The sequence below is a fragment of the Daphnia pulicaria genome, chromosome 3 (genome assembly GCF_021234035.1).
Source record: "Daphnia pulicaria isolate SC F1-1A chromosome 3, SC_F0-13Bv2, whole genome shotgun sequence".
In the NCBI taxonomy this organism is placed as follows: domain Eukaryota; kingdom Metazoa; phylum Arthropoda; class Branchiopoda; order Diplostraca; family Daphniidae; genus Daphnia; species Daphnia pulicaria.
Genome location: NC_060915.1, coordinates 4,155,504 through 4,180,881, shown reverse-complemented (window position 1 = coordinate 4,180,881; position 25,378 = coordinate 4,155,504). Strand labels below are relative to the sequence as shown.

Below are 25,378 nucleotides of genomic sequence, written 5' to 3'. Positions count from 1 at the left end.
CGATGGTTACCAGTCCAAATTCAATGAACAAACATTTCTGTCACTTTGAAGTGATTTTCTATTCATCCATTGGGACTGGGAGGGTAAATTTTCATTTTTGAATGTCAACGGCCATATCACGTAGAACGCACCTGGTCTCGTCAGCTCCCAGAAGTTAAGTTACGTCGAGTCCCGTTAGTACTTGGAAGGGTGACCGCTTGGGAATACGGGATGTCGTTGGCGATGAATAGTTTGATTTCAATAAAAAATTTCTTGAAATTTTTTTTCAATAACGATGGTTACCAGTCCAATTTCGTAGATGAAACATTTCAATGCCTTAGAGATAGGTTCAATTCATCTATAAGAATGATTCTGGATTAATTCCATTGAGAGTTTGTCAAATTTTATCGCGTTTTTTAATCGTGATGGTTACCAGTCCAAATTCGTAGATCAAAAATTTCAATGACATAGGGATAGGTTCAATTCATCTATAGGAATGATTCTGGATGAATTTCATTGCGAGTTTTTCAAAGTTGATCGCGCTTTTTATTCGCGATGGTTACCAGTCCAAATTCAATGAACAAACATTTCTGTCACTTTGAAGTGATTTTCTATTCATCCATTGGGACTGGGAGGGTAAATTTTCATTTTTGAATGTCAACGGCCATATCACGTAGAACGCACCTGGTCTCGTCAGCTCCCAGAAGTTAAGTTACGTCGAGTCCCGTTAGTACTTGGAAGGGTAACCGCTTGGGAATACGGGATGTCGTTGGCGATGAATAGTTTGATTTCAATAAAAAATTTCTTGAAATTTTTTTTCAATAACGATGGTTACCAGTCCAATTTCGTAGATGAAACATTTCAATGCCTTAGAGATAGGTTCAATTCATCTATAAGAATGATTCTGGATCAATTCCATTGAGAGTTTGTCAAATTTTATCGCGTTTTTTAATCGTGATGGTTACCAGTCCAAATTCGTAGATCAAAAATTTCAATGACATAGGGATAGGTTCAATTCATCTATAGGAATGATTCTGGATGAATTTCATTGCGAGTTTTTCAAAGTTGATCGCGCTTTTTATTCGCGATGGTTACCAGTCCAAATTCAATGAACAAACATTTCTGTCACTTTGAAGTGATTTTCTATTCATCCATTGGGACTGGGAGGGTAAATTTTCATTTTTGAATGTCAACGGCCATATCACGTAGAACGCACCTGGTCTCGTCAGCTCCCAGAAGTTAAGTTACGTCGAGTCCCGTTAGTACTTGGAAGGGTAACCGCTTGGGAATACGGGATGTCGTTGGCGATGAATAGTTTGATTTCAATAAAAAATTTCTTGAAATTTTTTTTCAATAACGATGGTTACCAGTCCAATTTCGTAGATGAAACATTTCAATGCCTTAGAGATAGGTTCAATTCATCTATAAGAATGATTCTGGATCAATTCCATTGAGAGTTTGTCAAATTTTATCGCGTTTTTTAATCGTGATGGTTACCAGTCCAAATTCGTAGATCAAAAATTTCAATGACATAGGGATAGGTTCAATTCATCTATAGGAATGATTCTGGATGAATTTCATTGCGAGTTTTTCAAAGTTGATCGCGCTTTTTATTCGCGATGGTTACCAGTCCAAATTCAATGAACAAACATTTCTGTCACTTTGAAGTGATTTTCTATTCATCCATTGGGACTGGGAGGGTAAATTTTCATTTTTGAATGTCAACGGCCATATCACGTAGAACGCACCTGGTCTCGTCAGCTCCCAGAAGTTAAGTTACGTCGAGTCCCGTTAGTACTTGGAAGGGTAACCGCTTGGGAATACGGGATGTCGTTGGCGATGAATAGTTTGATTTCAATAAAAAATTTCTTGAAATTTTTTTTCAATAACGATGGTTACCAGTCCAATTTCGTAGATGAAACATTTCAATGCCTTAGAGATAGGTTCAATTCATCTATAAGAATGATTCTGGATCAATTCCATTGAGAGTTTGTCAAATTTTATCGCGTTTTTTAATCGTGATGGTTACCAGTCCAAATTCGTAGATCAAAAATTTCAATGACATAGGGATAGGTTCAATTCATCTATAGGAATGATTCTGGATGAATTTCATTGCGAGTTTTTCAAAGTTGATCGCGCTTTTTATTCGCGATGGTTACCAGTCCAAATTCAATGAACAAACATTTCTGTCACTTTGAAGTGATTTTCTATTCATCCATTGGGACTGGGAGGGTAAATTTTCATTTTTGAATGTCAACGGCCATATCACGTAGAACGCACCTGGTCTCGTCAGCTCCCAGAAGTTAAGTTACGTCGAGTCCCGTTAGTACTTGGAAGGGTAACCGCTTGGGAATACGGGATGTCGTTGGCGATGAATAGTTTGATTTCAATAAAAAATTTCTTGAAATTTTTTTTCAATAACGATGGTTACCAGTCCAATTTCGTAGATGAAACATTTCAATGCCTTAGAGATAGGTTCAATTCATCTATAAGAATGATTCTGGATCAATTCCATTGAGAGTTTGTCAAATTTTATCGCGTTTTTTAATCGTGATGGTTACCAGTCCAAATTCGTAGATCAAAAATTTCAATGACATAGGGATAGGTTCAATTCATCTATAGGAATGATTCTGGATGAATTTCATTGCGAGTTTTTCAAAGTTGATCGCGCTTTTTATTCGCGATGGTTACCAGTCCAAATTCAATGAACAAACATTTCTGTCACTTTGAAGTGATTTTCTATTCATCCATTGGGACTGGGAGGGTAAATTTTCATTTTTGAATGTCAACGGCCATATCACGTAGAACGCACCTGGTCTCGTCAGCTCCCAGAAGTTAAGTTACGTCGAGTCCCGTTAGTACTTGGAAGGGTAACCGCTTGGGAATACGGGATGTCGTTGGCGATGAATAGTTTGATTTCAATAAAAAATTTCTTGAAATTTTTTTTCAATAACGATGGTTACCAGTCCAATTTCGTAGATGAAACATTTCAATGCCTTAGAGATAGGTTCAATTCATCTATAAGAATGATTCTGGATCAATTCCATTGAGAGTTTGTCAAATTTTATCGCGTTTTTTAATCGTGATGGTTACCAGTCCAAATTCGTAGATCAAAAATTTCAATGACATAGGGATAGGTTCAATTCATCTATAGGAATGATTCTGGATGAATTTCATTGCGAGTTTTTCAAAGTTGATCGCGCTTTTTATTCGCGATGGTTACCAGTCCAAATTCAATGAACAAACATTTCTGTCACTTTGAAGTGATTTTCTATTCATCCATTGGGACTGGGAGGGTAAATTTTCATTTTTGAATGTCAACGGCCATATCACGTAGAACGCACCTGGTCTCGTCAGCTCCCAGAAGTTAAGTTACGTCGAGTCCCGTTAGTACTTGGAAGGGTAACCGCTTGGGAATACGGGATGTCGTTGGCGATGAATAGTTTGATTTCAATAAAAAATTTCTTGAAATTTTTTTTCAATAACGATGGTTACCAGTCCAATTTCGTAGATGAAACATTTCAATGCCTTAGAGATAGGTTCAATTCATCTATAAGAATGATTCTGGATCAATTCCATTGAGAGTTTGTCAAATTTTATCGCGTTTTTTAATCGTGATGGTTACCAGTCCAAATTCGTAGATCAAAAATTTCAATGACATAGGGATAGGTTCAATTCATCTATAGGAATGATTCTGGATGAATTTCATTGCGAGTTTTTCAAAGTTGATCGCGCTTTTTATTCGCGATGGTTACCAGTCCAAATTCAATGAACAAACATTTCTGTCACTTTGAAGTGATTTTCTATTCATCCATTGGGACTGGGAGGGTAAATTTTCATTTTTGAATGTCAACGGCCATATCACGTAGAACGCACCTGGTCTCGTCAGCTCCCAGAAGTTAAGTTACGTCGAGTCCCGTTAGTACTTGGAAGGGTGACCGCTTGGGAATACGGGATGTCGTTGGCGATGAATAGCTTGTTTTCAATAAAAAATTTCTTGAAATTTTTTTTCAATAACGATGGTTACCAGTCCAATTTCGTAGATGAAACATTTCAATGCCTTAGAGATAGGTTCAATTCATCTATAAGAATGATTCTGGATCAATTCCATTGAGAGTTTGTCAAATTTTATCGCGTTATTAATCGTGATGGTTACCAGTCCAAATTCGTAGATCAAAAATTTCAATGACATAGGGATAGGTTCAATTCATCTATAGGAATGATTCTGGATGAATTTCATTGCGAGATTTTCAAAGTTGATCGCGCTTTTTATTCGCGATGGTTACCAGTCCAAATTCAATGAACAAACATTTCTGTCACTTTGAAGTGATTTTCTATTCATCCATTGGGACTGGGAGGGTAAATTTTCATTTTTGAATGTCAACGGCCATATCACGTAGAACGCACCTGGTCTCGTCAGCTCCCAGAAGTTAAGTTACGTCGAGTCCCGTTAGTACTTGGAAGGGTGACCGCTTGGGAATACGGGATGTCGTTGGCGATGAATAGCTTGTTTTCAATAAAAAATTTCTTGAAATTTTTTTTCAATAACGATGGTTACCAGTCCAATTTCGTAGATGAAACATTTCAATGCCTTAGAGATAGGTTCAATTCATCTATAAGAATGATTCTGGATCAATTCCATTGAGAGTTTGTCAAATTTTATCGCGTTATTAATCGTGATGGTTACCAGTCCAAATTCGTAGATCAAAAATTTCAATGACATAGGGATAGGTTCAATTCATCTATAGGAATGATTCTGGATGAATTTCATTGCGAGATTTTCAAAGTTGATCGCGCTTTTTATTCGCGATGGTTACCAGTCCAAATTCAATGAACAAACATTTCTGTCACTTTGAAGTGATTTTCTATTCATCCATTGGGACTGGGAGGGTAAATTTTCATTTTTGAATGTCAACGGCCATATCACGTAGAACGCACCTGGTCTCGTCAGCTCCCAGAAGTTAAGTTACGTCGAGTCCCGTTAGTACTTGGAAGGGTGACCGCTTGGGAATACGGGATGTCGTTGGCGATGGATAGTTTGTTTTCAATAACAAATTTCTTGACATTTTTTTTTCAATCACGATGGTTACCAGTCCAATTTCGTAGATGAAACATTTCAATGCCTTAGAGATAGGTTCAATTCATCTATAAGAATGATTCTGGATCAATTCCATTGAGAGTTTGTCAAATTTTATCGCGTTATTAATCGTGATGGTTACCAGTCCAAATTCGTAGATCAAAAATTTCAATGACTTAGGGATAGGTTCAATTCATCTATAGGAATGATTCTGGATGAATTTCATTGCGAGTTTTTCAAAGTTGATCGCGCTTTTTATTCGCGATGGTTACCAGTCCAAATTCAATGAACAAACATTTCTGTCACTTTGAAGTGATTTTCTATTCATCCATTGGGAATGGGACGGTAAATTTTCATTTTTGAATGTCAACGGCCATATCACGTAGAACGCACCTGGTCTCGTCAGCTCCCAGAAGTTAAGTTACGTCGAGTCCCGTTAGTACTTGGAAGGGTGACCGCTTGGGAATACGGGATGTCGTTGGCGATGGATAGTTTGTTTTCAATAACAAATTTCTTGACATTTTTTTTCAATCACGATGGTTACCAGTCCAATTTCGTAGATGAAACATTTCAATGCCTTAGAGATAGGTTCAATTCATCTATAAGAATGATTCTGGATCAATTCCATTGAGAGTTTGTCAAATTTTATCGCGTTTTTTAATCGTGATGGTTACCAGTCCAAATTCGTAGATCAAAAATTTCAATGACATAGGGATAGGTTCAATTCATCTATAGGAATGATTCTGGATGAATTTCATTGCGAGTTTTTCAAAGTTGATCGCGCTTTTTATTCGCGATGGTTACCAGTCCAAATTCAATGAACAAACATTTCTGTCACTTTGAAGTGATTTTCTATTCATCCATTGGGAATGGGAGGGTAAATTTTCATTTTTGAATGTCAACGGCCATATCACGTAGAACGCACCTGGTCTCGTCAGCTCCCAGAAGTTAAGTTACGTCGAGTCCCGTTAGTACTTGGAAGGGTGACCGCTTGGGAATACGGGATGTCGTTGGCGATGAATAGTTTGATTTCAATAAAAAATTTCTTGAAATTTTTTTTCAATAACGATGGTTACCAGTCCAATTTCGTAGATGAAACATTTCAATGCCTTAGAGATAGGTTCAATTCATCTATAAGAATGATTCTGGATCAATTCCATTGAGAGTTTGTCAAATTTTATCGCGTTTTTTAATCGTGATGGTTACCAGTCCAAATTCGTAGATCAAAAATTTCAATGACATAGGGATAGGTTCAATTCATCTATAGGAATGATTCTGGATGAATTTCATTGCGAGTTTTTCAAAGTTGATCGCGCTTTTTATTCGCGATGGTTACCAGTCCAAATTCAATGAACAAACATTTCTGTCACTTTGAAGTGATTTTCTATTCATCCATTGGGAATGGGAGGGTAAATTTTCATTTTTGAATGTCAACGGCCATATCACGTAGAACGCACCTGGTCTCGTCAGCTCCCAGAAGTTAAGTTACGTCGAGTCCCGTTAGTACTTGGAAGGGTGACCGCTTGGGAATACGGGATGTCGTTGGCGATGAATAGTTTGATTTCAATAAAAAATTTCTTGAAATTTTTTTTCAATAACGATGGTTACCAGTCCAATTTCGTAGATGAAACATTTCAATGCCTTAGAGATAGGTTCAATTCATCTATAAGAATGATTCTGGATCAATTCCATTGAGAGTTTGTCAAATTTTATCGCGTTATTAATCGTGATGGTTACCAGTCCAAATTCGTAGATCAAAAATTTCAATGACATAGGGATAGGTTCAATTCATCTATAGGAATGATTCTGGATGAATTTCATTGCGAGTTTTTCAAAGTTGATCGCGCTTTTTATTCGCGATGGTTACCAGTCCAAATTCAATGAACAAACATTTCTGTCACTTTGAAGTGATTTTCTATTCATCCATTGGGACTGGGAGGGTAAATTTTCATTTTTGAATGTCAACGGCCATATCACGTAGAACGCACCTGGTCTCGTCAGCTCCCAGAAGTTAAGTTACGTCGAGTCCCGTTAGTACTTGGAAGGGTAACCGCTTGGGAATACGGGATGTCGTTGGCGATGAATAGTTTGATTTCAATAAAAAATTTCTTGAAATTTTTTTTCAATAACGATGGTTACCAGTCCAATTTCGTAGATGAAACATTTCAATGCCTTAGAGATAGGTTCAATTCATCTATAAGAATGATTCTGGATCAATTCCATTGAGAGTTTGTCAAATTTTATCGCGTTTTTTAATCGTGATGGTTACCAGTCCAAATTCGTAGATCAAAAATTTCAATGACATAGGGATAGGTTCAATTCATCTATAGGAATGATTCTGGATGAATTTCATTGCGAGTTTTTCAAAGTTGATCGCGCTTTTTATTCGCGATGGTTACCAGTCCAAATTCAATGAACAAACATTTCTGTCACTTTGAAGTGATTTTCTATTCATCCATTGGGACTGGGAGGGTAAATTTTCATTTTTGAATGTCAACGGCCATATCACGTAGAACGCACCTGGTCTCGTCAGCTCCCAGAAGTTAAGTTACGTCGAGTCCCGTTAGTACTTGGAAGGGTGACCGCTTGGGAATACGGGATGTCGTTGGCGATGAATAGTTTGATTTCAATAAAAAATTTCTTGAAATTTTTTTTCAATAACGATGGTTACCAGTCCAATTTCGTAGATGAAACATTTCAATGCCTTAGAGATAGGTTCAATTCATCTATAAGAATGATTCTGGATCAATTCCATTGAGAGTTTGTCAAATTTTATCGCGTTTTTTAATCGTGATGGTTACCAGTCCAAATTCGTAGATCAAAAATTTCAATGACATAGGGATAGGTTCAATTCATCTATAGGAATGATTCTGGATGAATTTCATTGCGAGTTTTTCAAAGTTGATCGCGCTTTTTATTCGCGATGGTTACCAGTCCAAATTCAATGAACAAACATTTCTGTCACTTTGAAGTGATTTTCTATTCATCCATTGGGAATGGGAGGGTAAATTTTCATTTTTGAATGTCAACGGCCATATCACGTAGAACGCACCTGGTCTCGTCAGCTCCCAGAAGTTAAGTTACGTCGAGTCCCGTTAGTACTTGGAAGGGTGACCGCTTGGGAATACGGGATGTCGTTGGCGATGAATAGTTTGATTTCAATAAAAAATTTCTTGAAATTTTTTTTCAATAACGATGGTTACCAGTCCAATTTCGTAGATGAAACATTTCAATGCCTTAGAGATAGGTTCAATTCATCTATAAGAATGATTCTGGATCAATTCCATTGAGAGTTTGTCAAATTTTATCGCGTTATTAATCGTGATGGTTACCAGTCCAAATTCGTAGATCAAAAATTTCAATGACATAGGGATAGGTTCAATTCATCTATAGGAATGATTCTGGATGAATTTCATTGCGAGTTTTTCAAAGTTGATCGCGCTTTTTATTCGCGATGGTTACCAGTCCAAATTCAATGAACAAACATTTCTGTCACTTTGAAGTGATTTTCTATTCATCCATTGGGAATGGGAGGGTAAATTTTCATTTTTGAATGTCAACGGCCATATCACGTAGAACGCACCTGGTCTCGTCAGCTCCCAGAAGTTAAGTTACGTCGAGTCCCGTTAGTACTTGGAAGGGTGACCGCTTGGGAATACGGGATGTCGTTGGCGATGGATAGTTTGTTTTCAATAACAAATTTCTTGACATTTTTTTTCAATCACGATGGTTACCAGTCCAATTTCGTAGATGAAACATTTCAATGCCTTAGAGATAGGTTCAATTCATCTTTAAGAATGATTCTGGATCAATTCCATTGAGAGTTTGTCAAATTTTATCGCGTTATTAATCGTGATGGTTACCAGTCCAAATTCGTAGATCAAAAATTTCAATGACATAGGGATAGGTTCAATTCATCTATAGGAATGATTCTGGATGAATTTCATTGCGAGTTTTTCAAAGTTGATCGCGCTTTTTATTCGCGATGGTTACCAGTCCAAATTCAATGAAAAAACATTTCTGTCACTTTGAAGTGATTTTCTATTCATCCATTGGGAATGGGAGGGTAAATTTTCATTTTTGAATGTCAACGGCCATATCACGTAGAACGCACCTGGTCTCGTCAGCTCTCAGAAGTTAAGTTACGTCGAGTCCCGTTAGTACTTGGAAGGGTGACCGCTTGGGAATACGGGATGTCGTTGGCGATGGATAGTTTGTTTTCAATAACAAATTTCTTGACATTTTTTTTCAATCACGATGGTTACCAGTCCAATTTCGTAGATGAAACATTTCAATGCCTTAGAGATAGGTTCAATTCATCTTTAAGAATGATTCTGGATCAATTCCATTGAGAGTTTGTCAAATTTTATCGCGTTATTAATCGTGATGGTTACCAGTCCAAATTCGTAGATCAAAAATTTCAATGACATAGGGATAGGTTCAATTCATCTATAGGAATGATTCTGGATGAATTTCATTGCGAGTTTTTCAAAGTTGATCGCGCTTTTTATTCGCGATGGTTACCAGTCCAAATTCAATGAAAAAACATTTCTGTCACTTTGAAGTGATTTTCTATTCATCCATTGGGAATGGGAGGGTAAATTTTCATTTTTGAATGTCAACGGCCATATCACGTAGAACGCACCTGGTCTCGTCAGCTCCCAGAAGTTAAGTTACGTCGAGTCCCGTTAGTACTTGGAAGGGTGACCGCTTGGGAATACGGGATGTCGTTGGCGATGAATAGTTTGATTTCAATAAAAAATTTCTTGAAATTTTTTTTCAATAACGATGGTTACCAGTCCAATTTCGTAGATGAAACATTTCAATGCCTTAGAGATAGGTTCAATTCATCTATAAGAATGATTCTGGATCAATTCCATTGAGAGTTTGTCAAATTTTATCGCGTTATTAATCGTGATGGTTACCAGTCCAAATTCGTAGATCAAAAATTTCAATGACATAGGGATAGGTTCAATTCATCTATAGGAATGATTCTGGATGAATTTCATTGCGAGATTTTCAAAGTTGATCGCGCTTTTTATTCGCGATGGTTACCAGTCCAAATTCAATGAACAAACATTTCTGTCACTTTGAAGTGATTTTCTATTCATCCATTGGGACTGGGAGGGTAAATTTTCATTTTTGAATGTCAACGGCCATATCACGTAGAACGCACCTGGTCTCGTCAGCTCCCAGAAGTTAAGTTACGTCGAGTCCCGTTAGTACTTGGAAGGGTGACCGCTTGGGAATACGGGATGTCGTTGGCGATGGATAGTTTGTTTTCAATAACAAATTTCTTGACATTTTTTTTCAATCACGATGGTTACCAGTCCAATTTCGTAGATGAAACATTTCAATGCCTTAGAGATAGGTTCAATTCATCTTTAAGAATGATTCTGGATCAATTCCATTGAGAGTTTGTCAAATTTTATCGCGTTATTAATCGTGATGGTTACCAGTCCAAATTCGTAGATCAAAAATTTCAATGACATAGGGATAGGTTCAATTCATCTATAGGAATGATTCTGGATGAATTTCATTGCGAGTTTTTCAAAGTTGATCGCGCTTTTTATTCGCGATGGTTACCAGTCCAAATTCAATGAAAAAACATTTCTGTCACTTTGAAGTGATTTTCTATTCATCCATTGGGAATGGGAGGGTAAATTTTCATTTTTGAATGTCAACGGCCATATCACGTAGAACGCACCTGGTCTCGTCAGCTCCCAGAAGTTAAGTTACGTCGAGTCCCGTTAGTACTTGGAAGGGTGACCGCTTGGGAATACGGGATGTCGTTGGCGATGAATAGTTTGATTTCAATAAAAAATTTCTTGAAATTTTTTTTCAATAACGATGGTTACCAGTCCAATTTCGTAGATGAAACATTTCAATGCCTTAGAGATAGGTTCAATTCATCTATAAGAATGATTCTGGATCAATTCCATTGAGAGTTTGTCAAATTTTATCGCGTTATTAATCGTGATGGTTACCAGTCCAAATTCGTAGATCAAAAATTTCAATGACATAGGGATAGGTTCAATTCATCTATAGGAATGATTCTGGATGAATTTCATTGCGAGATTTTCAAAGTTGATCGCGCTTTTTATTCGCGATGGTTACCAGTCCAAATTCAATGAACAAACATTTCTGTCACTTTGAAGTGATTTTCTATTCATCCATTGGGACTGCGAGGGTAAATTTTCATTTTTGAATGTCAACGGCCATATCACGTAGAACGCACCTGGTCTCGTCAGCTCCCAGAAGTTAAGTTACGTCGAGTCCCGTTAGTACTTGGAAGGGTGACCGCTTGGGAATACGGGATGTCGTTGGCGATGGATAGTTTGTTTTCAATAACAAATTTCTTGACATTTTTTTTCAATCACGATGGTTACCAGTCCAATTTCGTAGATGAAACATTTCAATGCCTTAGAGATAGGTTCAATTCATCTATAAGAATGATTCTGGATCAATTCCATTGAGAGTTTGTCAAATTTTATCGCGTTATTAATCGTGATGGTTACCAGTCCAAATTCGTAGATCAAAAATTTCAATGACATAGGGATAGGTTCAATTCATCTATAGGAATGATTCTGGATGAATTTCATTGCGAGTTTTTCAAAGTTGATCGCGCTTTTTATTCGCGATGGTTACCAGTCCAAATTCAATGAAAAAACATTTCTGTCACTTTGAAGTGATTTTCTATTCATCCATTGGGAATGGGAGGGTAAATTTTCATTTTTGAATGTCAACGGCCATATCACGTAGAACGCACCTGGTCTCGTCAGCTCCCAGAAGTTAAGTTACGTCGAGTCCCGTTAGTACTTGGAAGGGTGACCGCTTGGGAATACGGGATGTCGTTGGCGATGAATAGTTTGATTTCAATAAAAAATTTCTTGAAATTTTTTTTCAATAACGATGGTTACCAGTCCAATTTCGTAGATGAAACATTTCAATGCCTTAGAGATAGGTTCAATTCATCTATAAGAATGATTCTGGATCAATTCCATTGAGAGTTTGTCAAATTTTATCGCGTTATTAATCGTGATGGTTACCAGTCCAAATTCGTAGATCAAAAATTTCAATGACATAGGGATAGGTTCAATTCATCTATAGGAATGATTCTGGATGAATTTCATTGCGAGATTTTCAAAGTTGATCGCGCTTTTTATTCGCGATGGTTACCAGTCCAAATTCAATGAACAAACATTTCTGTCACTTTGAAGTGATTTTCTATTCATCCATTGGGACTGGGAGGGTAAATTTTCATTTTTGAATGTCAACGGCCATATCACGTAGAACGCACCTGGTCTCGTCAGCTCCCAGAAGTTAAGTTACGTCGAGTCCCGTTAGTACTTGGAAGGGTGACCGCTTGGGAATACGGGATGTCGTTGGCGATGGATAGTTTGTTTTCAATAACAAATTTCTTGACATTTTTTTTCAATCACGATGGTTACCAGTCCAATTTCGTAGATGAAACATTTCAATGCCTTAGAGATAGGTTCAATTCATCTATAAGAATGATTCTGGATCAATTCCATTGAGAGTTTGTCAAATTTTATCGCGTTATTAATCGTGATGGTTACCAGTCCAAATTCGTAGATCAAAAATTTCAATGACATAGGGATAGGTTCAATTCATCTATAGGAATGATTCTGGATGAATTTCATTGCGAGATTTTCAAAGTTGATCGCGCTTTTTATTCGCGATGGTTACCAGTCCAAATTCAATGAACAAACATTTCTGTCACTTTGAAGTGATTTTCTATTCATCCATTGGGACTGGGAGGGTAAATTTTCATTTTTGAATGTCAACGGCCATATCACGTAGAACGCACCTGGTCTCGTCAGCTCCCAGAAGTTAAGTTACGTCGAGTCCCGTTAGTACTTGGAAGGGTGACCGCTTGGGAATACGGGATGTCGTTGGCGATGGATAGTTTGTTTTCAATAACAAATTTCTTGACATTTTTTTTCAATCACGATGGTTACCAGTCCAATTTCGTAGATGAAACATTTCAATGCCTTAGAGATAGGTTCAATTCATTTATAAGAATGATTCTGGATCAATTCCATTGAGAGTTTGTCAAATTTTATCGCGTTTTTTAATCGTGATGGTTACCAGTCCAAATTCGTAGATCAAAAATTTCAATGACATAGGGATAGGTTCAATTCATCTATAGGAATGATTCTGGATGAATTTCATTGCGAGATTTTCAAAGTTGATCGCGCTTTTTATTCGCGATGGTTACCAGTCCAAATTCAATGAACAAACATTTCTGTCACTTTGAAGTGATTTTCTATTCATCCATTGGGACTGCGAGGGTAAATTTTCATTTTTGAATGTCAACGGCCATATCACGTAGAACGCACCTGGTCTCGTCAGCTCCCAGAAGTTAAGTTACGTCGAGTCCCGTTAGTACTTGGAAGGGTGACCGCTTGGGAATACGGGATGTCGTTGGCGATGGATAGTTTGTTTTCAATAACAAATTTCTTGACATTTTTTTTCAATCACGATGGTTACCAGTCCAATTTCGTAGATGAAACATTTCAATGCCTTAGAGATAGGTTCAATTCATCTATAAGAATGATTCTGGATCAATTCCATTGAGAGTTTGTCAAATTTTATCGCGTTATTAATCGTGATGGTTACCAGTCCAAATTCGTAGATCAAAAATTTCAATGACATAGGGATAGGTTCAATTCATCTATAGGAATGATTCTGGATGAATTTCATTGCGAGTTTTTCAAAGTTGATCGCGCTTTTTATTCGCGATGGTTACCAGTCCAAATTCAATGAAAAAACATTTCTGTCACTTTGAAGTGATTTTCTATTCATCCATTGGGAATGGGAGGGTAAATTTTCATTTTTGAATGTCAACGGCCATATCACGTAGAACGCACCTGGTCTCGTCAGCTCCCAGAAGTTAAGTTACGTCGAGTCCCGTTAGTACTTGGAAGGGTGACCGCTTGGGAATACGGGATGTCGTTGGCGATGAATAGTTTGATTTCAATAAAAAATTTCTTGAAATTTTTTTTCAATAACGATGGTTACCAGTCCAATTTCGTAGATGAAACATTTCAATGCCTTAGAGATAGGTTCAATTCATCTATAAGAATGATTCTGGATCAATTCCATTGAGAGTTTGTCAAATTTTATCGCGTTATTAATCGTGATGGTTACCAGTCCAAATTCGTAGATCAAAAATTTCAATGACATAGGGATAGGTTCAATTCATCTATAGGAATGATTCTGGATGAATTTCATTGCGAGATTTTCAAAGTTGATCGCGCTTTTTATTCGCGATGGTTACCAGTCCAAATTCAATGAACAAACATTTCTGTCACTTTGAAGTGATTTTCTATTCATCCATTGGGACTGGGAGGGTAAATTTTCATTTTTGAATGTCAACGGCCATATCACGTAGAACGCACCTGGTCTCGTCAGCTCCCAGAAGTTAAGTTACGTCGAGTCCCGTTAGTACTTGGAAGGGTGACCGCTTGGGAATACGGGATGTCGTTGGCGATGGATAGTTTGTTTTCAATAACAAATTTCTTGACATTTTTTTTCAATCACGATGGTTACCAGTCCAATTTCGTAGATGAAACATTTCAATGCCTTAGAGATAGGTTCAATTCATCTATAAGAATGATTCTGGATCAATTCCATTGAGAGTTTGTCAAATTTTATCGCGTTATTAATCGTGATGGTTACCAGTCCAAATTCGTAGATCAAAAATTTCAATGACATAGGGATAGGTTCAATTCATCTATAGGAATGATTCTGGATGAATTTCATTGCGAGATTTTCAAAGTTGATCGCGCTTTTTATTCGCGATGGTTACCAGTCCAAATTCAATGAACAAACATTTCTGTCACTTTGAAGTGATTTTCTATTCATCCATTGGGACTGGGAGGGTAAATTTTCATTTTTGAATGTTAACGGCCATATCACGTAGAACGCACCTGGTCTCGTCAGCTCCCAGAAGTTAAGTTACGTCGAGTCCCGTTAGTACTTGGAAGGGTGACCGCTTGGGAATACGGGATGTCGTTGGCGATGGATAGTTTGTTTTCAATAACAAATTTCTTGACATTTTTTTTCAATCACGATGGTTACCAGTCCAATTTCGTAGATGAAACATTTCAATGCCTTAGAGATAGGTTCAATTCATTTATAAGAATGATTCTGGATCAATTCCATTGAGAGTTTGTCAAATTTTATCGCGTTTTTTAATCGTGATGGTTACCAGTCCAAATTCGTAGATCAAAAATTTCAATGACATAGGGATAGGTTCAATTCATCTATAGGAATGATTCTGGATGAATTTCATTGCGAGTTTTTCAAAGTTGATCGCGCTTTTTATTCGCGATGGTTACCAGTCCAAATTCAATGAACAAACATTTCTGTCACTTTGAAGTGATTTTCTATTCATCCATTGGGAATGGGAGGGTAAATTTTCATTTTTGAATGTCAACGGCCATATCACGTAGAACGCACCTGGTCTCGTCAGCTCCCAGAAGTTAAGTTACGTCGAGTCCCGTTAGTACTTGGAAGGGTGACCGCTTGGGAATACGGGATGTCGTTGGCGATGAATAGTTTGATTTCAATAAAAAATCTCTTGAAATTTTTTTTCAATAACGATGGTTACCAGTCCAATTTCGTAGATGAAACATTTCAATGCCTTAGAGATAGGTTCAATTCATCTATAAGAATGATTCTGGATCAATTCCATTGAGAGTTTGTCAAATTTTATCGCGTTATTAATCGTGATGGTTACCAGTCCAATTCGTAGATCAAAAATTTCAATGACATAGGGATAGGTTCAATTCATCTATAGGAATGATTCTGGATGAATTTCATTGCGAGTTTTTCAAAGTTGATCGCGCTTTTTATTCGCGATGGTTACCAGTCCAAATTCAATGAACAAACATTTCTGTCACTTTGAAGTGATTTTCTATTCATCCATTGGGAATGGGAGGGTAAATTTTCATTTTTGAATGTCAACGGCCATATCACGTAGAACGCACCTGGTCTCGTCAGCTCCCAGAAGTTAAGTTACGTCGAGTCCCGTTAGTACTTGGAAGGGTGACCGCTTGGGAATACGGGATGTCGTTGGCGATGGATAGTTTGTTTTCAATAACAAATTTCTTGACATTTTTTTTCAATCACGATGGTTACCAGTCCAATTTCGTAGATGAAACATTTCAATGCCTTAGAGATAGGTTCAATTCATCTATAAGAATGATTCTGGATCAATTCCATTGAGAGTTTGTCAAATTTTATCGCGTTATTAATCGTGATGGTTACCAGTCCAAATTCGTAGATCAAAAATTTCAATGACATAGGGATAGGTTCAATTCATCTATAGGAATGATTCTGGATGAATTTCATTGCGAGTTTTTCAAAGTAGATCGCGCTTTTTATTCGCGATGGTTACCAGTCCAAATTCAATGAACAAACATTTCTGTCACTTTGAAGTGATTTTCTATTCATCCATTGGGAATGGGAGGGTAAATTTTCATTTTTGAATGTCAACGGCCATATCACGTAGAACGCACCTGGTCTCGTCAGCTCCCAGAAGTTAAGTTACGTCGAGTTCCGTTAGTACTTGGAAGGGTGACCGCTTGGGAATACGGGATGTCGTTGGCGATGGATAGTTTGTTTTCAATAACAAATTTCTTTACATTTTTTTCAATCACGATGGTTACCAGTCCAATTTCGTAGATGAAACATTTCAATGCCTTAGAGATAGGTTCAATTCATCTATAAGAATGATTCTGGATCAATTCCATTGAGAGTTTGTCAAATTTTATCGCGTTATTAATCGTGATGGTTACCAGTCCAAATTCGTAGATCAAAAATTTCAATGACATAGGGATAGGTTCAATTCATCTATAGGAATGATTCTGGATGAATTTCATTGCGAGTTTTTCAAAGTTGATCGCGCTTTTTATTCGCGATGGTTACCAGTCCAAATTCAATGAACAAACATTTCTGTCACTTTGAAGTGATTTTCTATTCATCCATTGGGAATGGGAGGGTAAATTTTCATTTTTGAATGTCAACGGCCATATCACGTAGAACGCACCTGGTCTCGTCAGCTCCCAGAAGTTAAGTTACGTCGAGTCCCGTTAGTACTTGGAAGGGTGACCGCTTGGGAATACGGGATGTCGTTGGCGATGGATAGTTTGTTTTCAATAACAAATTTCTTGACATTTTTTTTCAATCACGATGGTTACCAGTCCAATTTCGTAGATGAAACATTTCAATGCCTTAGAGATAGGTTCAATTCATCTAAAAGAATAATTCTGGATCAATTCCATTGAGAGTTTGTCAAATTTTATCGCGTTATTAATCGTGATGGTTACCAGTCCAAATTCGTAGATCAAAAATTTCAATGACATAGGGATAGGTTCAATTCATCTATAGGAATGATTCTGGATGAATTTCATTGCGAGTTTTTCAAAGTTGATCGCGCTTTTTATTCGCGATGGTTACCAGTCCAAATTCAATGAACAAACATTTCTGTCACTTTGAAGTGATTTTCTATTCATCCATTGGGAATGGGAGGGTAAATTTTCATTTTTGAATGTCAACGGCCATATCACGTAGAACGCACCTGGTCTCGTCAGCTCCCAGAAGTTAAGTTACGTCGAGTTCCGTTAGTACTTGGAAGGGTGACCGCTTGGGAATACGGGATGTCGTTGGCGATGGATAGTTTGTTTTCAATAACAAATTTCTTGACATTTTTTTCAATCACGATGGTTACCAGTCCAATTTCGTAGATGAAACATTTCAATGCCTTAGAGATAGGTTCAATTCATCTATAAGAATGATTCTGGATCAATTCCATTGAGAGTTTGTCAAATTTTATCGCGTTATTAATCGTGATGGTTACCAGTCCAAATTCGTAGATCAAAAATTTCAATGACATAGGGATAGGTTCAATTCATCTATAGGAATGATTCTGGATGAATTTCATTGCGAGTTTTTCAAAGTTGATCGCGCTTTTTATTCGCGATGGTTACCAGTCCAAATTCAATGAACAAACATTTCTGTCACTTTGAAGTGATTTTCTATTCATCCATTGGGAATGGGAGGGTAAATTTTCATTTTTGAATGTCAACGGCCATATCACGTAGAACGCACCTGGTCTCGTCAGCTCCCAGAAGTTAAGTTACGTCGAGTCCCGTTAGTACTTGGAAGGGTGACCGCTTGGGAATACGGGATGTCGTTGGCGATGGATAGTTTGTTTTCAATAACAAATTTCTTGACATTTTTTTTCAATCACGATGGTTACCAGTCCAATTTCGTAGATGAAACATTTCAATGCCTTAGAGATAGGTTCAATTCATCTATAAGAATGATTCTGTATCAATTCCATTGAGAGTTTGTCAAATTTTATCGCGTTATTAATCGTGATGGTTACCAGTCCAAATTCGTAGATCAAAAATTTCAATGACATAGGGATAGGTTCAATTCATCTATAGGAATGATTCTGGATGAATTTCATTGCGAGTTTTTCAAAGTTGATCGCGCTTTTTATTCGCGATGGTTACCAGTCCAAATTCAATGAACAAACATTTCTGTCACTTTGAAGTGATTTTCTATTCATCCATTGGGAATGGGAGGGTAAATTTTCATTTTTGAATGTCAACGGCCATATCACGTAGAACGCACCTGGTCTCGTCAGCTCCCAGAAGTTAAGTTACGTCGAGTTCCGTTAGTACTTGGAAGGGTGACCGCTTGGGAATACGGGATGTCGTTGGCGATGGATAGTTTGTTTTCAATAACAAATTTCTTGACATTTTTTTCAATCACGATGGTTACCAGTCCAATTTCGTAGATGAAACATTTCAATGCCTTAGAGATAGGTTCAATTCATCTATAAGAATGATTCTGGATCAATTCCATTGAGAGTTTGTCAAATTTTATCGCGTTATTAATCGTGATGGTTACCAGTCCAAATTCGTAGATCAAAAATTTCAATGACATAGGGATAGGTTCAATTCATCTATAGGAATGATTCTGGATGAATTTCATTGCGAGTTTTTCAAAGTTGATCGCGCTTTTTATTCGCGATGGTTACCAGTCCAAATTCAATGAACAAACATTTCTGTCACTTTGAAGTGATTTTCTATTCATCCATTGGGAATGGGAGGGTAAATTTTCATTTTTGAATGTCAACGGCCATATCACGTAGAACGCACCTGGTCTCGTCAGCTCCCAGAAGTTAAGTTACGTCGAGTCCCGTTAGTACTTGGAAGGGTGACCGCTTGGGAATACGGGATGTCGTTGGCGATGGATAGTTTGTTTTCAATAACAAATTTCTTGACATTTTTTTTCAATCACGATGGTTACCAGTCCAATTTCGTAGATGAAACATTTCAATGCCTTAGAGATAGGTTCAATTCATCTATAAGAATGATTCTGTATCAATTCCATTGAGAGTTTGTCAAATTTTATCGCGTTATTAATCGTGATGGTTACCAGTCCAAATTCGTAGATCAAAAATTTCAATGACATAGGGATAGGTTCAATTCATCTATAGGAATGATTCTGGATGAATTTCATTGCGAGTTTTTCAAAGTTGATCGCGCTTTTTATTCGCGATGGTTACCAGTCCAAATTCAATGAACAAACATTTCTGTCACTTTGAAGTGATTTTCTATTCATCCATTGGGAATGGGAGGGTAAATTTTCATGTTTGAATGTCAACGGCCATATCACGTAGAACGCACCTGGTCTCGTCAGCTCCCAGAAGTTAAGTTACATCGAGTCCCGTTAGTACTTGGAAGGGTGACCGCTTGGGAATACGGGATGTCGTTGGCGATGGATAGTTTGTTTTCAATAACAAATTTCTTGACATTTTTTTTCAATCACGATGGTTACCAGTCCAATTTCGTAGATGAAACATTTCAATGCCTTAGAGATAGGTTCAATTCATCTATAAGAATGATTCTGGATCAATTCCATTGAGAGTTTGTCAAATTTTATCGCGTTATTAATCGTGATGGTTACCAGTCCAAATTCGTAGATCAAAAATTTCAATGACATAGGGATAGGTTCAATTCATCTATAGGAATGATTCTGGATGAATTTCATTGCGAGTTTTTCAAAGTTGATCGCGCTTTTTATTCGCGATGGTTACCAGTCCAAATTCAATGAACAAACATTTCTGTCACTTTGAAGTGATTTTCTATTCATCCATTGGGACTGGGAGGGTAAATTTTCATTTTTGAATGTCAACGGCCATATCACGTAGAACGCACCTGGTCTCGTCAGCTCCCAGAAGTTAAGTTACGTCGAGTTCCGTTAGTACTTGGAAGGGTGACCGCTTGGGAATACGGGATGTCGTTGGCGATGGATAGTTTGTTTTCAATAACAAATTTCTTTACATTTTTTTCAATCACGATGGTTACCAGTCCAATTTCGTAGATGAAACATTTCAATGCCTTAGAGATAGGTTCAATTCATCTATAAGAATGATTCTGGATCAATTCCATTGAGAGTTTGTCAAATTTTATCGCGTTATTAATCGTGATGGTTACCAGTCCAAATTCGTAGATCAAAAATTTCAATGACATAGGGATAGGTTCAATTCATCTATAGGAATGATTCTGGATGAATTTCATTGCGAGTTTTTCAAAGTTGATCGCGCTTTTTATTCGCGATGGTTACCAGTCCAAATTCAATGAACAAACATTTCTGTCACTTTGAAGTGATTTTCTATTCATCCATTGGGACTGGGAGGGTAAATTTTCATTTTTGAATGTCAACGGCCATATCACGTAGAACGCACCTGGTCTCGTCAGCTCCCAGAAGTTAAGTTACGTCGAGTTCCGTTAGTACTTGGAAGGGTGACCGCTTGGGAATACGGGATGTCGTTGGCGATGGATAGTTTGTTTTCAATAACAAATTTCTTTACATTTTTTTCAATCACGATGGTTACCAGTCCAATTTCGTAGATGAAACATTTCAATGCCTTAGAGATAGGTTCAATTCATCTATAAGAATGATTCTGGATCAATTCCATTGAGAGTTTGTCAAATTTTATCGCGTTATTAATCGTGATGGTTACCAGTCCAAATTCGTAGATCAAAAATTTCAATGACATAGGGATAGGTTCAATTCATCTATAGGAATGATTCTGGATGAATTTCATTGCGAGTTTTTCAAAGTTGATCGCGCTTTTTATTCGCGATGGTTACCAGTCCAAATTCAATGAACAAACATTTCTGTCACTTTGAAGTGATTTTCTATTCATCCATTGGGACTGGGAGGGTAAATTTTCATTTTTGAATGTCAACGGCCATATCACGTAGAACGCACCTGGTCTCGTCAGCTCCCAGAAGTTAAGTTACGTCGAGTCCCGTTAGTACTTGGAAGGGTGACCGCTTGGGAATACGGGATGTCGTTGGCGATGAATAGTTTAATTTCAATAAAAAATTTCTTCAAGCGATGAATAGCTTGTTTTCAATAAAAAATTTCTTGAAATTTTTTTTCAATAACGATGGTTACGTTTTTGTCCAATTTCGTAGATGAAACATTTCAATGCCTTAGAGATAGGTTCAATTCATCTATAAGAATGATTCTGGATCAATTCCATTGAGAGTTTGTCAAATTTTATCGCGTTATTAATCGTGATGGTTACCAGTCCAAATTCGTAGATCAAAAATTTCAATGACATAGGGATAGGTTCAATTCATCTATAGGAATGATTCTGGATGAATTTCATTGCGAGATTTTCAAAGTTGATCGCGCTTTTTATTCGCGATGGTTACCAGTCCAAATTCAATGAACAAACATTTCTGTCACTTTGAAGTGATTTTCTATTCATCCATTGGGACTGGGAGGGTAAATTTTCATTTTTGAATGTCAACGGCCATATCACGTAGAACGCACCTGGTCTCGTCAGCTCCCAGAAGTTAAGTTACGTCGAGTCCCGTTAGTACTTGGAAGGGTGACCGCTTGGGAATACGGGATGTCGTTGGCGATGGATAGTTTGTTTTCAATAACAAATTTCTTGACATTTTTTTTTCAATCACGATGGTTACCAGTCCAATTTCGTAGATGAAACATTTCAATGCCTTAGAGATAGGTTCAATTCATCTATAAGAATGATTCTGGATCAATTCCATTGAGAGTTTGTCAAATTTTATCGCGTTATTAATCGTGATGGTTACCAGTCCAAATTCGTAGATCAAAAATTTCAATGACTTAGGGATAGGTTCAATTCATCTATAGGAATGATTCTGGATGAATTTCATTGCGAGTTTTTCAAAGTTGATCGCGCTTTTTATTCGCGATGGTTACCAGTCCAAATTCAATGAACAAACATTTCTGTCACTTTGAAGTGATTTTCTATTCATCCATTGGGAATGGGAGGGTAAATTTTCATTTTTGAATGTCAACGGCCATATCACGTAGAACGCACCTGGTCTCGTCAGCTCCCAGAAGTTAAGTTACGTCGAGTCCCGTTAGTACTTGGAAGGGTGACCGCTTGGGAATACGGGATGTCGTTGGCGATGAATAGTTTAATTTCAATAAAAAATTTCTTGAAATTTTTTTTCAATAACGATGGTTACCAGTCCAATTTCGTAGATGAAACATTTCAATGCCTTAGAGATAGGTTCAATTCATCTATAAGAATGATTCTGGATCAATTCCATTGAGAGTTTGTCAAATTTTATCGCGTTTTTTAATCGTGATGGTTACCAGTCCAAATTCGTAGATCAAAAATTTCAATGACATAGGGATAGGTTCAATTCATCTATAGGAATGATTCTGGATGAATTTCATTGCGAGTTTTTCAAAGTTGATCGCGCTTTTTATTCGCGATGGTTACCAGTCCAAATTCAATGAACAAACATTTCTGTCACTTTGAAGTGATTTTCTATTCATCCATTGGGACTGGGAGGGTAAATTTTCATTTTTGAATGTCAACGGCCATATCACGTAGAACGCACCTGGTCTCGTCAGCTCCCAGAAGTTAAGTTACGTCGAGTTCCGTTAGTACTTGGAAGGGTGACCGCTTGGGAATACGGGATGTCGTTGGCGATGGATAGTTTGTTTTCAATAACAAATTTCTTGACATTTTTTTCAATCACGATGGTTACCAGTCCAATTTCGTAGATGAAACATTTCAATGCCTTAGAGATAGGTTCAATTCATCTATAAGAATGATTCTGGATCAATTCCATTGAGAGTTTGTCAAATTTTATCGCGTTATTAATCGTGATGGTTACCAGTCCAAATTCGTAGATCAAAAATTTCAATGACATAGGGATAGGTTCAATTCATCTATAGGAATGATTCTGGATGAATTTCATTGCGAGTTTTTCAAAGTTGATCGCGCTTTTTATTCGCGATGGTTACCAGTCCAAATTCAATGAACAAACATTTCTGTCACTTTGAAGTGATTTTCTATTCATCCATTGGGACTGGGAGGGTAAATTTTCATTTTTGAATGTCAACGGCCATATCACGTAGAACGCACCTGGTCTCGTCAGCTCCCAGAAGTTAAGTTACGTCGAGTTCCGTTAGTACTTGGAAGGGTGACCGCTTGGGAATACGGGATGTCGTTGGCGATGGATAGTTTGTTTTCAATAACAAATTTCTTGACATTTTTTTCAATCACGATGGTTACCAGTCCAATTTCGTAGATGAAACATTTCAATGCCTTAGAGATAGGTTCAATTCATCTATAAGAATGATTCTGGATCAATTCCATTGAGAGTTTGTCAAATTTTATCGCGTTATTAATCGTGATGGTTACCAGTCCAAATTCGTAGATCAAAAATTTCAATGACATAGGGATAGGTTCAATTCATCTATAGGAATGATTCTGGATGAATTTCATTGCGAGTTTTTCAAAGTTGATCGCGCTTTTTATTCGCGATGGTTACCAGTCCAAATTCAATGAACAAACATTTCTGTCACTTTGAAGTGATTTTCTATTCATCCATTGGGACTGGGAGGGTAAATTTTCATTTTTGAATGTCAACGGCCATATCACGTAGAACGCACCTGGTCTCGTCAGCTCCCAGAAGTTAAGTTACGTCGAGTTCCGTTAGTACTTGGAAGGGTGACCGCTTGGGAATACGGGATGTCGTTGGCGATGGATAGTTTGTTTTCAATAACAAATTTCTTGACATTTTTTTCAATCACGATGGTTACCAGTCCAATTTCGTAGATGAAACATTTCAATGCCTTAGAGATAGGTTCAATTCATCTATAAGAATGATTCTGGATCAATTCCATTGAGAGTTTGTCAAATTTTATCGCGTTATTAATCGTGATGGTTACCAGTCCAAATTCGTAGATCAAAAATTTCAATGACATAGGGATAGGTTCAATTCATCTATAGGAATGATTCTGGATGAATTTCATTGCGAGATTTTCAAAGTTGATCGCGCTTTTTATTCGCGATGGTTACCAGTCCAAATTCAATGAACAAACATTTCTGTCACTTTGAAGTGATTTTCTATTCATCCATTGGGACTGGTAGGGTAAATTTTCATTTTTGAATGTCAACGGCCATATCACGTAGAACGCACCTGGTCTCGTCAGCTCCCAGAAGTTAAGTTACGTCGAGTCCCGTTAGTACTTGGAAGGGTGACAGCTTGGGAATACGGGATGTCGTTGGCGATGGATAGTTTGTTTTCAATAACAAATTTCTTGACATTTTTTTTTCAATCACGATGGTTACCAGTCCAATTTCGTAGATGAAACATTTCAATGCCTTAGAGATAGGTTCAATTCATCTATAAGAATGATTCTGGATCAATTCCATTGAGAGTTTGTCAAATTTTATCGCGTTATTAATCGTGATGGTTACCAGTCCAAATTCGTAGATCAAAAATTTCAATGACTTAGGGATAGGTTCAATTCATCTATAGGAATGATTCTGGATGAATTTCATTGCGAGATTTTCAAAGTTGATCGCGCTTTTTATTCGCGATGGTTACCAGTCCAAATTCAATGAACAAACATTTCTGTCACTTTGAAGTGATTTTCTATTCATCCATTGGGACTGGGAGGGTAAATTTTCATTTTTGAATGTCAACGGCCATATCACGTAGAACGCACCTGGTCTCGTCAGCTCCCAGAAGTTAAGTTACGTCGAGTCCCGTTAGTACTTGGAAGGGTGACAGCTTGGGAATACGGGATGTCGTTGGCGATGGATAGTTTGTTTTCAATAACAAATTTCTTGACATTTTTTTTTCAATCACGATGGTTACCAGTCCAATTTCGTAGATGAAACATTTCAATGCCTTAGAGATAGGTTCAATTCATCTATAAGAATGATTCTGGATCAATTCCATTGAG

At 37.3% G+C, this 25,378-nt stretch overlaps 48 pseudogenes; all 48 read left to right on the top strand.

The window, feature by feature from the left end:
- Positions 1–103: 103 nt before the first annotated feature.
- Positions 104–222, top strand: LOC124332994 (annotated as a pseudogene).
- Positions 223–635: 413 nt separating this feature from the next.
- On the top strand, positions 636–754 carry LOC124333752 (annotated as a pseudogene).
- A 413-nt stretch (positions 755–1,167) lies between these two features.
- LOC124333751 lies at positions 1,168–1,286 on the top strand (annotated as a pseudogene).
- A 413-nt stretch (positions 1,287–1,699) lies between these two features.
- LOC124333749 lies at positions 1,700–1,818 on the top strand (annotated as a pseudogene).
- Positions 1,819–2,231: 413 nt separating this feature from the next.
- LOC124333748 lies at positions 2,232–2,350 on the top strand (annotated as a pseudogene).
- Positions 2,351–2,763: 413 nt separating this feature from the next.
- LOC124333747 lies at positions 2,764–2,882 on the top strand (annotated as a pseudogene).
- Positions 2,883–3,295: 413 nt separating this feature from the next.
- LOC124333746 lies at positions 3,296–3,414 on the top strand (annotated as a pseudogene).
- Positions 3,415–3,827: 413 nt separating this feature from the next.
- On the top strand, positions 3,828–3,946 carry LOC124332993 (annotated as a pseudogene).
- A 412-nt stretch (positions 3,947–4,358) lies between these two features.
- Positions 4,359–4,477, top strand: LOC124332992 (annotated as a pseudogene).
- Positions 4,478–4,889: 412 nt separating this feature from the next.
- Positions 4,890–5,008, top strand: LOC124332991 (annotated as a pseudogene).
- A 413-nt stretch (positions 5,009–5,421) lies between these two features.
- Positions 5,422–5,540, top strand: LOC124332990 (annotated as a pseudogene).
- A 413-nt stretch (positions 5,541–5,953) lies between these two features.
- On the top strand, positions 5,954–6,072 carry LOC124332988 (annotated as a pseudogene).
- A 413-nt stretch (positions 6,073–6,485) lies between these two features.
- Positions 6,486–6,604, top strand: LOC124332987 (annotated as a pseudogene).
- Positions 6,605–7,016: 412 nt separating this feature from the next.
- LOC124333745 lies at positions 7,017–7,135 on the top strand (annotated as a pseudogene).
- Positions 7,136–7,548: 413 nt separating this feature from the next.
- Positions 7,549–7,667, top strand: LOC124332986 (annotated as a pseudogene).
- Positions 7,668–8,080: 413 nt separating this feature from the next.
- Positions 8,081–8,199, top strand: LOC124332985 (annotated as a pseudogene).
- Positions 8,200–8,611: 412 nt separating this feature from the next.
- LOC124332984 lies at positions 8,612–8,730 on the top strand (annotated as a pseudogene).
- A 412-nt stretch (positions 8,731–9,142) lies between these two features.
- LOC124333800 lies at positions 9,143–9,261 on the top strand (annotated as a pseudogene).
- Positions 9,262–9,673: 412 nt separating this feature from the next.
- LOC124332982 lies at positions 9,674–9,792 on the top strand (annotated as a pseudogene).
- A 412-nt stretch (positions 9,793–10,204) lies between these two features.
- On the top strand, positions 10,205–10,323 carry LOC124332981 (annotated as a pseudogene).
- Positions 10,324–10,735: 412 nt separating this feature from the next.
- On the top strand, positions 10,736–10,854 carry LOC124332980 (annotated as a pseudogene).
- Positions 10,855–11,266: 412 nt separating this feature from the next.
- On the top strand, positions 11,267–11,385 carry LOC124332979 (annotated as a pseudogene).
- Positions 11,386–11,797: 412 nt separating this feature from the next.
- Positions 11,798–11,916, top strand: LOC124332978 (annotated as a pseudogene).
- Positions 11,917–12,328: 412 nt separating this feature from the next.
- LOC124332977 lies at positions 12,329–12,447 on the top strand (annotated as a pseudogene).
- A 412-nt stretch (positions 12,448–12,859) lies between these two features.
- On the top strand, positions 12,860–12,978 carry LOC124332976 (annotated as a pseudogene).
- Positions 12,979–13,391: 413 nt separating this feature from the next.
- Positions 13,392–13,510, top strand: LOC124332975 (annotated as a pseudogene).
- Positions 13,511–13,922: 412 nt separating this feature from the next.
- Positions 13,923–14,041, top strand: LOC124332974 (annotated as a pseudogene).
- Positions 14,042–14,453: 412 nt separating this feature from the next.
- LOC124332973 lies at positions 14,454–14,572 on the top strand (annotated as a pseudogene).
- Positions 14,573–14,984: 412 nt separating this feature from the next.
- Positions 14,985–15,103, top strand: LOC124333650 (annotated as a pseudogene).
- Positions 15,104–15,516: 413 nt separating this feature from the next.
- LOC124332970 lies at positions 15,517–15,635 on the top strand (annotated as a pseudogene).
- Positions 15,636–16,046: 411 nt separating this feature from the next.
- Positions 16,047–16,165, top strand: LOC124332969 (annotated as a pseudogene).
- A 412-nt stretch (positions 16,166–16,577) lies between these two features.
- Positions 16,578–16,696, top strand: LOC124333967 (annotated as a pseudogene).
- Positions 16,697–17,107: 411 nt separating this feature from the next.
- On the top strand, positions 17,108–17,226 carry LOC124332968 (annotated as a pseudogene).
- Positions 17,227–17,638: 412 nt separating this feature from the next.
- LOC124333966 lies at positions 17,639–17,757 on the top strand (annotated as a pseudogene).
- Positions 17,758–18,168: 411 nt separating this feature from the next.
- LOC124332967 lies at positions 18,169–18,287 on the top strand (annotated as a pseudogene).
- A 412-nt stretch (positions 18,288–18,699) lies between these two features.
- LOC124333965 lies at positions 18,700–18,818 on the top strand (annotated as a pseudogene).
- Positions 18,819–19,229: 411 nt separating this feature from the next.
- LOC124332966 lies at positions 19,230–19,348 on the top strand (annotated as a pseudogene).
- A 412-nt stretch (positions 19,349–19,760) lies between these two features.
- On the top strand, positions 19,761–19,879 carry LOC124335040 (annotated as a pseudogene).
- A 412-nt stretch (positions 19,880–20,291) lies between these two features.
- LOC124333964 lies at positions 20,292–20,410 on the top strand (annotated as a pseudogene).
- A 411-nt stretch (positions 20,411–20,821) lies between these two features.
- On the top strand, positions 20,822–20,940 carry LOC124333963 (annotated as a pseudogene).
- A 411-nt stretch (positions 20,941–21,351) lies between these two features.
- Positions 21,352–21,470, top strand: LOC124332965 (annotated as a pseudogene).
- Positions 21,471–21,924: 454 nt separating this feature from the next.
- Positions 21,925–22,043, top strand: LOC124332964 (annotated as a pseudogene).
- Positions 22,044–22,456: 413 nt separating this feature from the next.
- LOC124332963 lies at positions 22,457–22,575 on the top strand (annotated as a pseudogene).
- A 413-nt stretch (positions 22,576–22,988) lies between these two features.
- On the top strand, positions 22,989–23,107 carry LOC124333962 (annotated as a pseudogene).
- A 411-nt stretch (positions 23,108–23,518) lies between these two features.
- LOC124333961 lies at positions 23,519–23,637 on the top strand (annotated as a pseudogene).
- A 411-nt stretch (positions 23,638–24,048) lies between these two features.
- LOC124333960 lies at positions 24,049–24,167 on the top strand (annotated as a pseudogene).
- Positions 24,168–24,578: 411 nt separating this feature from the next.
- LOC124329737 lies at positions 24,579–24,697 on the top strand (annotated as a pseudogene).
- A 413-nt stretch (positions 24,698–25,110) lies between these two features.
- Positions 25,111–25,229, top strand: LOC124329735 (annotated as a pseudogene).
- Positions 25,230–25,378: the final 149 nt, after the last annotated feature.